General features: G+C 35.8%; 1 pseudogene; it reads left to right on the top strand.

The window, feature by feature from the left end:
* Window positions 1-7,055: 7,055 nt before the first annotated feature.
* Window positions 7,056-7,895, top strand: LOC112650804 (40S ribosomal protein S4-like; annotated as a pseudogene).
* Window positions 7,896-8,595: the final 700 nt, after the last annotated feature.

The following is an 8,595-nucleotide window of genomic DNA, read 5'->3' as shown; positions in this document are numbered from 1 at the left end:
GGAAAGGTTCTCTTTTTGGAAAAGGTTCACTAAAAATTGTAGATTTCTGAATTTCAGAGAAGAAAACATAGAAAGGCTCTTGGGACATAACTAAACATCCCTGCAATAGATACCATGGAGTTTACACCAGTTTGTGAATTCCTTACTGAATAGGGGAAATGTATGGAATTTCGATTATTCAAAAAAATAATTCTGTGTTTGCTATATGCTTATTGTGCAATATTTAGTGGCACCTACAAATGCGGAGAAAATATTTGCAAATGAAATAATGGATAAAGGACATGTATCCAAAACATATAAATAACTATTACAGCTCAACCACTAAAAAAGATAAATAGCCCAATTTAAAAATGGACAAAGAATATGAACACACATTTCTCCAGAGAAGGTACATAAATGGCCAGATTAGCACATAAAAAGATGATTTAAGATATTTGTCATCAGGAAAAAGGAAATAAAAAGCACAAAGTGATCCCACTTCAGACACACCAGCACAGCTATAATCAAAAAGACAGAAAACAGTAAATGTTGGTGAGGATGCAGAGAAATTGGAATTCTCATACATTGCTGCAGAGATTGTAAAATGGTGCAGTCACTTTGGTAATCAGTTTAGCAGGCTCTCAAAATGTTAAATGTGGAGTTATTATATGACTTGGCAATTACGCTCCCAGACGTATATCCAGAATAAATCAAAACATAAATCTAAATGAAAATTACACATGAATATTCACACTAGCATTATTTATAATAGCTGAAAAAAAATAGCTGAAAAAGTTGAAGCAACCCAATATCCATCATCTGGTGTATAAGTAAGCCAATAATTATATCCATACAGTGGGATATTATTTAGCCATAAAAAGGGGTGAAATACTAATATAGGCCATAATATGGCAAAACTAGAAAACATGTTAGGTGAAATAAGTCACTGAAAACACATACAGTAGCTCCCCTTATCCACAGGGCTACATTCTAAGACCCCAGGTGGAAGCCAGAAACCAGAGACAGCAGTGAATCCTATATACACTGCTTTTTCCTATACATATGTCCCTACGATAAAGTTTAATTTACAGATTAGGCCAAGTAAAAGATTAACAATAGCTAATAATAAATAGAATTATAGCAATGCACTAGAGTAAAGGTTATATGAATATAGCCTTTCTTAAAATACCTTATGGTATTACATTTACTCTTCTTGTAACGATGGGAGAAGATAAAATGCCTCTACGATGGGATAGAGTGCGGAGAATGACACAGGCATTGCGGAATAGCATTAAGTTACCACTGACCTTGTGATACTGTGTCTGTGGTTTAATGGGAAAAACGAGACTGTGGATAAGGGACACTACGGTATTATATTATTCCAATATACAAAATGACCTGAAGAGGCAAATCTCTAGAAACCAAAAATAGATTAGTAGTTGCCAGGGCTGAGGGGAGGGCGAGGAGTGACTGTTAAGGAGTATGGGGTCTCTTTGGGGAGATGATGAAAATGTTCTGGAGTAAGAGAAAGGGGGAGAGTTGCACAGCACTGTGAATACTAAGTTGTACAATTTTTCCTCTAAATTGTACAATTTAAATAGTTGTATTTTATGGTATGTAAAGTATAGCTCACTAAATTTGGTATAAAATTAAAATGCCTGCGGGAAAATAAAGGCATTAAGATAAATCATCGCTGGGGTGCCACTCAGTTAAACATCTGCCTTCCGTTCAGGTCATGATCCCAAGGTCCTGGGATTGAGCCCCACGTCAGGCTCCCTGTTCAGTAGAGAGTCTGCTTCCCCCTCTCCTTCCTGCTCATGCTCTCTGTCACTATCTCTGTATTTCTCTCTCAAATTAATAAAATCATTTTAAAAAGATTTTTTAGCAGCAGCCCGGGTGGCTCAGTGGTTTAGCACTGCCTTCAGCCCAGGGCGTGATCCTGGAGACCTGAGATCGAGTCCCACATTGGGCTCCCTGTGTGGAGCCTGCTTATTCCCCTGCCTATGTCTCTGCTTCTCTCTCTCTCTGTCTCTCTCATAAATAAATAAATAACATCTTTAAAAAAAATAAAAGATTTTTTAGTAAAATATTTGAAAAAAGACAAACCATCATTCCTTGTCCTTGAAAATGGTGTAATTCAGTGTGGACTAGGTGAGCAAGTAAACAATTATGTTTCACGCTCTAAAACTGTTTTTGCAAGTATTAGAGAACCTTAATCTCACACACCAACATCTTGAAGAAACATATGACAATAAGGTCTGTGGTACATTTAGTTGTCAACAGTTCATATGTATTAGAGCACTAATTGAAAACCTTAATTTTTATTAAGGTGTAAGGTGTAAATTTTTTTAAGGTGTAATTTTTAATTTCACAAATAGAGGATGTGGGCTTAGGTCCTTATCTGTCACCATAACTTCAAACAGATTATTCAAGGGACTATTTTAATACACAGTTAACTCTTTTCATCTCAAATATTTCCTTTCACTCTCCAGTAAATCGTTCATCCAGCACATTATTTCAACATATATTTATACAGCCTTCTAAGACTATGGAGAGCATTTGTTTACCACTCTTCACGAAAGAACTTTTCATAAACAAAAAGATGATAGCAAATATCTATATTTGCTATCTATCCACCTTTATATTTCTATGTTATATAGAGAGTAGACCTTCCCCTACTGCTAAAGTTAGATTCCTAAAGGAAAGGTAAGAAATTAAAGACTGAAGGTTTCTGATCTTATGGGTTTGTTTTTTTAACAAAATAAAACTAAATAAAATCTTGAAGAAAGACTTGGTCCAAATTTAATCTGTCAAAACATTTATAAATACTTTACATTCAAAAAAATACTTTACATTCATTAAAATAAAATGGTCTAAAGAATATTATTGTTACTTTTATGATTATCGATGCTTACTAAGATCAAATACTGCACTAAATTCTTTGGGTGGATTATGTCACTAAAATAAGTAAATACTTTGGGTGCCTGGGTGGCTCAGTGCTTCAGCATCTGCCGTCTGCTCAAATCATGATCCCTGGGTCCTGGGATTGAGTTCCAGATCCAGCTCCCTGCGGGGAGCCTGTTTCTCCCTCTACCTGTGTCTCTGCCTCTCTCTGGGTCTCTCATGAATAAATAGATAAAATCTTAAAAAAAAAAAAAACTAAATACTTTATTGTTCTTTCTGTTGAGAAAAATAAGATTAAAAGACATAATTTGCCCAAAATTGTAGCCAAGATTCAGAATCCAAGGATTCAAAAATAGGCCTATTCCACTTTCCGTATACTGCATTATGTATGCTTTACTATTTTTAAAAAGACCCAAAAAGAAAAAATAATAGTAATACTTTTAGTCTACATGGAAATAGACATAATGCTAATAAGTTTACAGTATCATTTAATTGAATTGAATAAGGAGAAAGCCATATTTAATAGAACTTAAAATTAATAATAATGAGTATTGCAAAATTAAATTCTTTCGCTAATGATGTCATGACAATGGTGGTAATAAAGTTGAAGAAAAGGATAAGCACATCATCATGAGAAGACGACTCTAGGTCTAATTCCAAAAGTTCAATTGTTAATTTAAGGACTTAGCAGGAAGCTTACTGTCTATCAAGTATGTTTTAATGGAAATGCAGCATGAGTGCTTTCTTCAACTGTCTGAAGAAAGATGAAGTGCGGACTGAGTAGTCTTTTTTTAAAAGGTTTCTTTTTTACCACATTATATCTAGTGGAAAATCATTCAAGCTTTGTCTGAAGACCAAGGTTTATTAGAAGAAAAGATCAATTTCCATTTCTAGGTTATCAAAGAGGTTTAAGAGTAGATTAAGAAACCGCTCAAGTATTTTAAGTTAGTTTCACTGTGGGCCCTATATCTGTTTTTCCTTGTCATTACTCAATGTAATAATTGGATATTTAAATCCATCTCATTAGGATGAAACCAGCTAATGACTTTGGTCAATATATCAGGTTCTTCTCTCAAATATTTTCCAGATATTACTGTTTTATTTATTTATTCTTTTGTTTCTTTAATTTCTTTGCCTGTACTAAGAAAACTACCTGTGATTTGATTCTGTAGTTTCCTATTTCATCACATCCAAAATCTCTTTTTCTCCCACCATTTGATTACGAACAGAGATGAGCCTTCTTATACTTAATTTAATCTAACCTTATGAATGATTTGATTTTGCAATATGATATCTGATAGAATCGCTCTTAAAAGCTCTGATTATGTTTTGAATCATGTTGATAAGTAAATGAAGTAAATAAAGTTCAAAGTGGGGAAAAGAATAGAGGTACTAACATTAGAATAAACACAGATTAATTGCACTAAGTGAATAATTTTAGAATCAACACCCTGTATCAGATATCTATTTACTTAAAAGCATTATCCAACCTTATAAATGAAAGATTATAAAAAGGGACTAGCCATTACCCTAAATTTCTTTCCCATAAACAGAATCAAGACCAAGCGTCACGATAGAAAGAAGTGAGAGGAATGAGCCTGTTCCCCTTTAAGAGAATAAGAATTGAAACCATAGTAGGGGCACTTGGCTGGTTGATTTGGAGGAACATGGGGCTCTTGATCATAGGGCCATGATTTTGAGCCCTGCATCGGGCATAAACATAACTTTAAAAAACCTTAAATTTTAAATAAAAATAAAACACTATAGTATATCAGGACATTTTTCTTTCCATGAAGTCCTCTATAATGGTTCAGTCACTCGATTTTAGAAAAAAGAAAAAAGCAATTGAGCTCAAATTGGCCTAAGCAAAGAAGTACTCAGTTTATATTTTCTTACATTAGGCCTGGATCTTACTGCTCATATTATGTCCGTCCACAAATTGAATCTCATTGGTTCTGAATCACATGATGGTATCTCCCCACCCACCTTTTATCTAATCACCACAGCTTTTCAGCTTTTCATATGTCCTGTGATCATCCCTGGAACCAATGTCATCACCTAGACCTCACAAACAGTTAATGGATCTGGATCCTCAAGGAAAATTGGAGGGCACTTAGGAGGAAAGAAAATGAATGAATGCTGGACAGACAAAATAATGGGTGTCTACTAAACTCCGTGAAAAATAAGTGCACTAATTTATTCCAAGCTGTCTTAAACATTACACCTTTTTATCACTGGTAGAAAGAAGGTGACAAGACATGCTATTGCAAATCTAGCTTAGTGCCATTTTAGTTAAAAATGTATTCAGACAAATAAACATTTTTATCAGCTACCAAGATACTCTAACAGCAACATGTCTCGATTACTCTTCTTTCCTAACACCTTATATTGCACAATAGTATGTACTTTGTCAACTGAAAGAACGGTTTTTTAATCCTACTGTTACAAAATAATTTTGTTACCCGTTATATATTTAAATAACCAGGTTAATTTATTGCATTTCTGTCAGTTTTAATTTATTTCTTAACAGAATATGCTTTGAAAGCAGTAAAGGAACACAATGATTGTCCTTAAACATGTGGTTCTAATATGGTGTTCCCTAATTCTTTTATGCAGTCAATTATTTTCATTTCAAATGGAATATAATTTCAAAGATGCTTTGAGAAGCCTTATTAAAAGAAATTACTAAATAGCATTGCAGGCTTTAGTAACAGAGCACTTACAAAAGGAGAAATAATTAAGCATAAAAAGAAGCTATTCATGAAGCTTTGTTCCAAACCACACAATCTTGTTTACCTGCTTTGCTACCATTTTAACAGCTGAAAAATCACTTTCTAATCCCCTTCTATTCAAAGTCTCAATGCCCTGCTGGCAGGAACCCTTGGCTAACATTCAGTGTGTAATCTCCTCTCAGCCTATCATTTTCTTAATTTGTTCCATTTACAAAGTAAATCTGCAAACTGACCTTTTAAATGAATAACTACACTGAAATGGCCTCAAATAATATAACTGCTAAATTACCTCAGGTTTTCTACCTTCTCTTTCTCTCTGTAAACTGATAAATTTTTGTTCTGACATCCCCAATGTTCCCTGGTACTAAAATGTCCATGGTGTTAATCCAATATTCTTTGGATCTGTATAAATTTACTTTACTCATACGGATAACAAGAAGTTCAAAAAGGTAATATTTATCTTTGTGAAAGGCATATATGGTAAATATAGCAAGTTGAAATTTGCTCTATTTGCTTCCAACCTACCCTTCTAGCCTCTTCTCCTGCCAGATAATACTGTATAAAATATTCCAGTCAGGCATGACTCTTTGTCATTCTCCTGTCTCCCGGTCTTCCTTCCAAAGCATTGTGCATGGAGCAGCATTTCCTCAGGTAAGCATTCTTTGCATTCTGGAGGGATCCTGTTTCCAAGGTTTATCCTTTTAGAAGATTTAGTAACTTTTACTCCTGAAAATATCAATGTTTTTCATACAGTTTTATGTCAGGACATGCAAAAAAGAAAGAAGTAGGACAGTTGAATAGAACAATGAAAGATTTGAAGTTTGAAATAAATACTTTAGGAAGTGAGAAAAGAAGCTAGCCAAAATCTCAGAAAATGTTTGATTACCCAGGATTAGGGATAGTGATAGCTAAACTAGGTTAGAGATGATGAATTTGTGCTGTCACCAGTTTATAAACTACTATAATTTCCTGAAGCAGTATTCAGCTGTAGTAATGATTTAGGAAGTTTGTTGGGGGAATATATCTATTTTAGATTTTAGAGATCAAGAGGAAAAAATGGAAGAGTCTCCAGAGCCCCTAAGTTCCGAGGTATACCCATGAGGTAGGCTGTTGAAATGGAGTCTAGGCTATCACCTTAAGATTAAGTCAATCTTTACAAGTACAATATTGGGTATGTTTCCTACACGGATGTTAGACTATTTCCCTGACTGCAGTAGGAAGTAGCATCAAAAAGTTTATAAGTGGAAACTCACTCCCATCTCCAATACATGGAAAACAAAATTGGAGGACTAGACACAATGGTAAAGGAAATTTTAAAATACTCTAAAGCTGCATTTCATAAGTGTCCATAAAGAATGAACAAAAAAAAAATAATGAATAAGGACCCTCTTTTCTCATGTACTGGAAAGAGGCGGTCCTCTTTTCGTTCCTATCGCAGCCATGGCTCATAGTCCCAAGAAGTATGTGAAGCGTGTAGCAGCTCCAAAGCCCTGGATGCTGGATAAACTGACTGGTGTGTTTGCCCCTCGCCCATCTACTGGCCACCATAAGCTGAAAGAATGTCTTCCTCTCATCATTTTCCTAAGGAACAGACTTAAGTATGCCCTAACAGGGGATGAAGTGAAGAAGATCTGGATGCAGCATTTTATTAAGATTGATGGCAAGGTCCGAACTGATACCACCTACCCTGCTGGTTTTATGGATGTCATCAGCATTGACAAGACTGGGGAGAATTTCCGCCTAATCTATGACACCAAGGGTCGCTTTGCTGTTCATCGGATTACACCTGAGGAGGCCAAGTATAAGTTGTGCAAAGTGAGAAAGATCTTTGTGGGAACAAAAGGAATCCCTCACCTGGTGACTCCTGATGCTCTCACCACCGGCTATCCTGATCCCCTCATCAAAGTGAATGACACCATTCAGATTGATTTGGACACTGGAAAGATTACGGATTTCATCAAGTTTGATACTGGTAATCTGTGTATGGTGACTGGAGGTGCCAACCTGGGAAGAATTGGTGTGATCACCAACCGAGAGAGACACCCTGGTTCTTTTGATGTAGTTCACGTGAAAGATGCCAACGGCAACAGCTTTGCCACCTGACTCTCCAACATTTTTGTTATTGGCAAAGGCAACAAACCATGGATTTCTCTTCCCCGTGGAAAGGGTATCTGCCTCACCGTTGCTGAGGAAAGAGACAAGAGACTGGCAGCCAAGCAGAGCAGTGGGTAAAATGGTCCCTAGGTGACGTGATTGGAAGTCTTTATGCTTAATTAAAGATTCTACAGCATGAAAAAAAAAATAAGAAGAAATGAATAAGAATGAAGAAATAACAATTGAGTAAGAAAAAAAAGTTAATTAAACAACAGCAGTACCAGTAATTCTCTCTGGCCCTGTAGTGTGTTAGAGTGGGAGACTGAGCCATTTCCACTCTAGAAGGTAAGAGAGCTAATATCACTCACAAGACAGAATTGGGTCTTGAAGCAAAAGATGAAGGAAATAGTTCATTTATATCCTGAAGATACGGAAGAGTTTGTTCAAAACAGGAAGGTTTGGGAGAACAATGGGGTAAAGATACAATCAGAGGGAGGAAATACTAGAGTAAAATGGTTAGTGTGCATGAAAGAACAGCTGATTAGATTACCTTGCGTTTTCACCAGGGACCAAAGATGGTAGAGGTAGAAAATACTGATGGCAGGATACGGATAAAGTTCTCCCCTCAAAGTGTATATTGGTTAGAATTTTGTCTTGTATATCTGAGGGACTCTTCAGAATGTTCGGAAAATTTAGTTTCCAATATTCCCACCTTCTGGATAAAGTTAACTAAAGTTCCTGGGAGAACCCAGACTTCAGAAGGTGGTGAAAATGAAGATAGCTATAGTGGATTGAGGGAAAACTCCTTTGATCAGAGATTTTCAGGTGATTTTTATACGAAGACCCTCACTCCCCCATGGAAAATACCGTATCTCTCTGTGGCTAT

The sequence above is a fragment of the Canis lupus genome, chromosome 29 (genome assembly GCF_003254725.2).
Source record: "Canis lupus dingo isolate Sandy chromosome 29, ASM325472v2, whole genome shotgun sequence".
NCBI lineage: Eukaryota > Metazoa > Chordata > Mammalia > Carnivora > Canidae > Canis > Canis lupus.
This window is presented reverse-complemented; position numbering and strand designations above follow the sequence as displayed.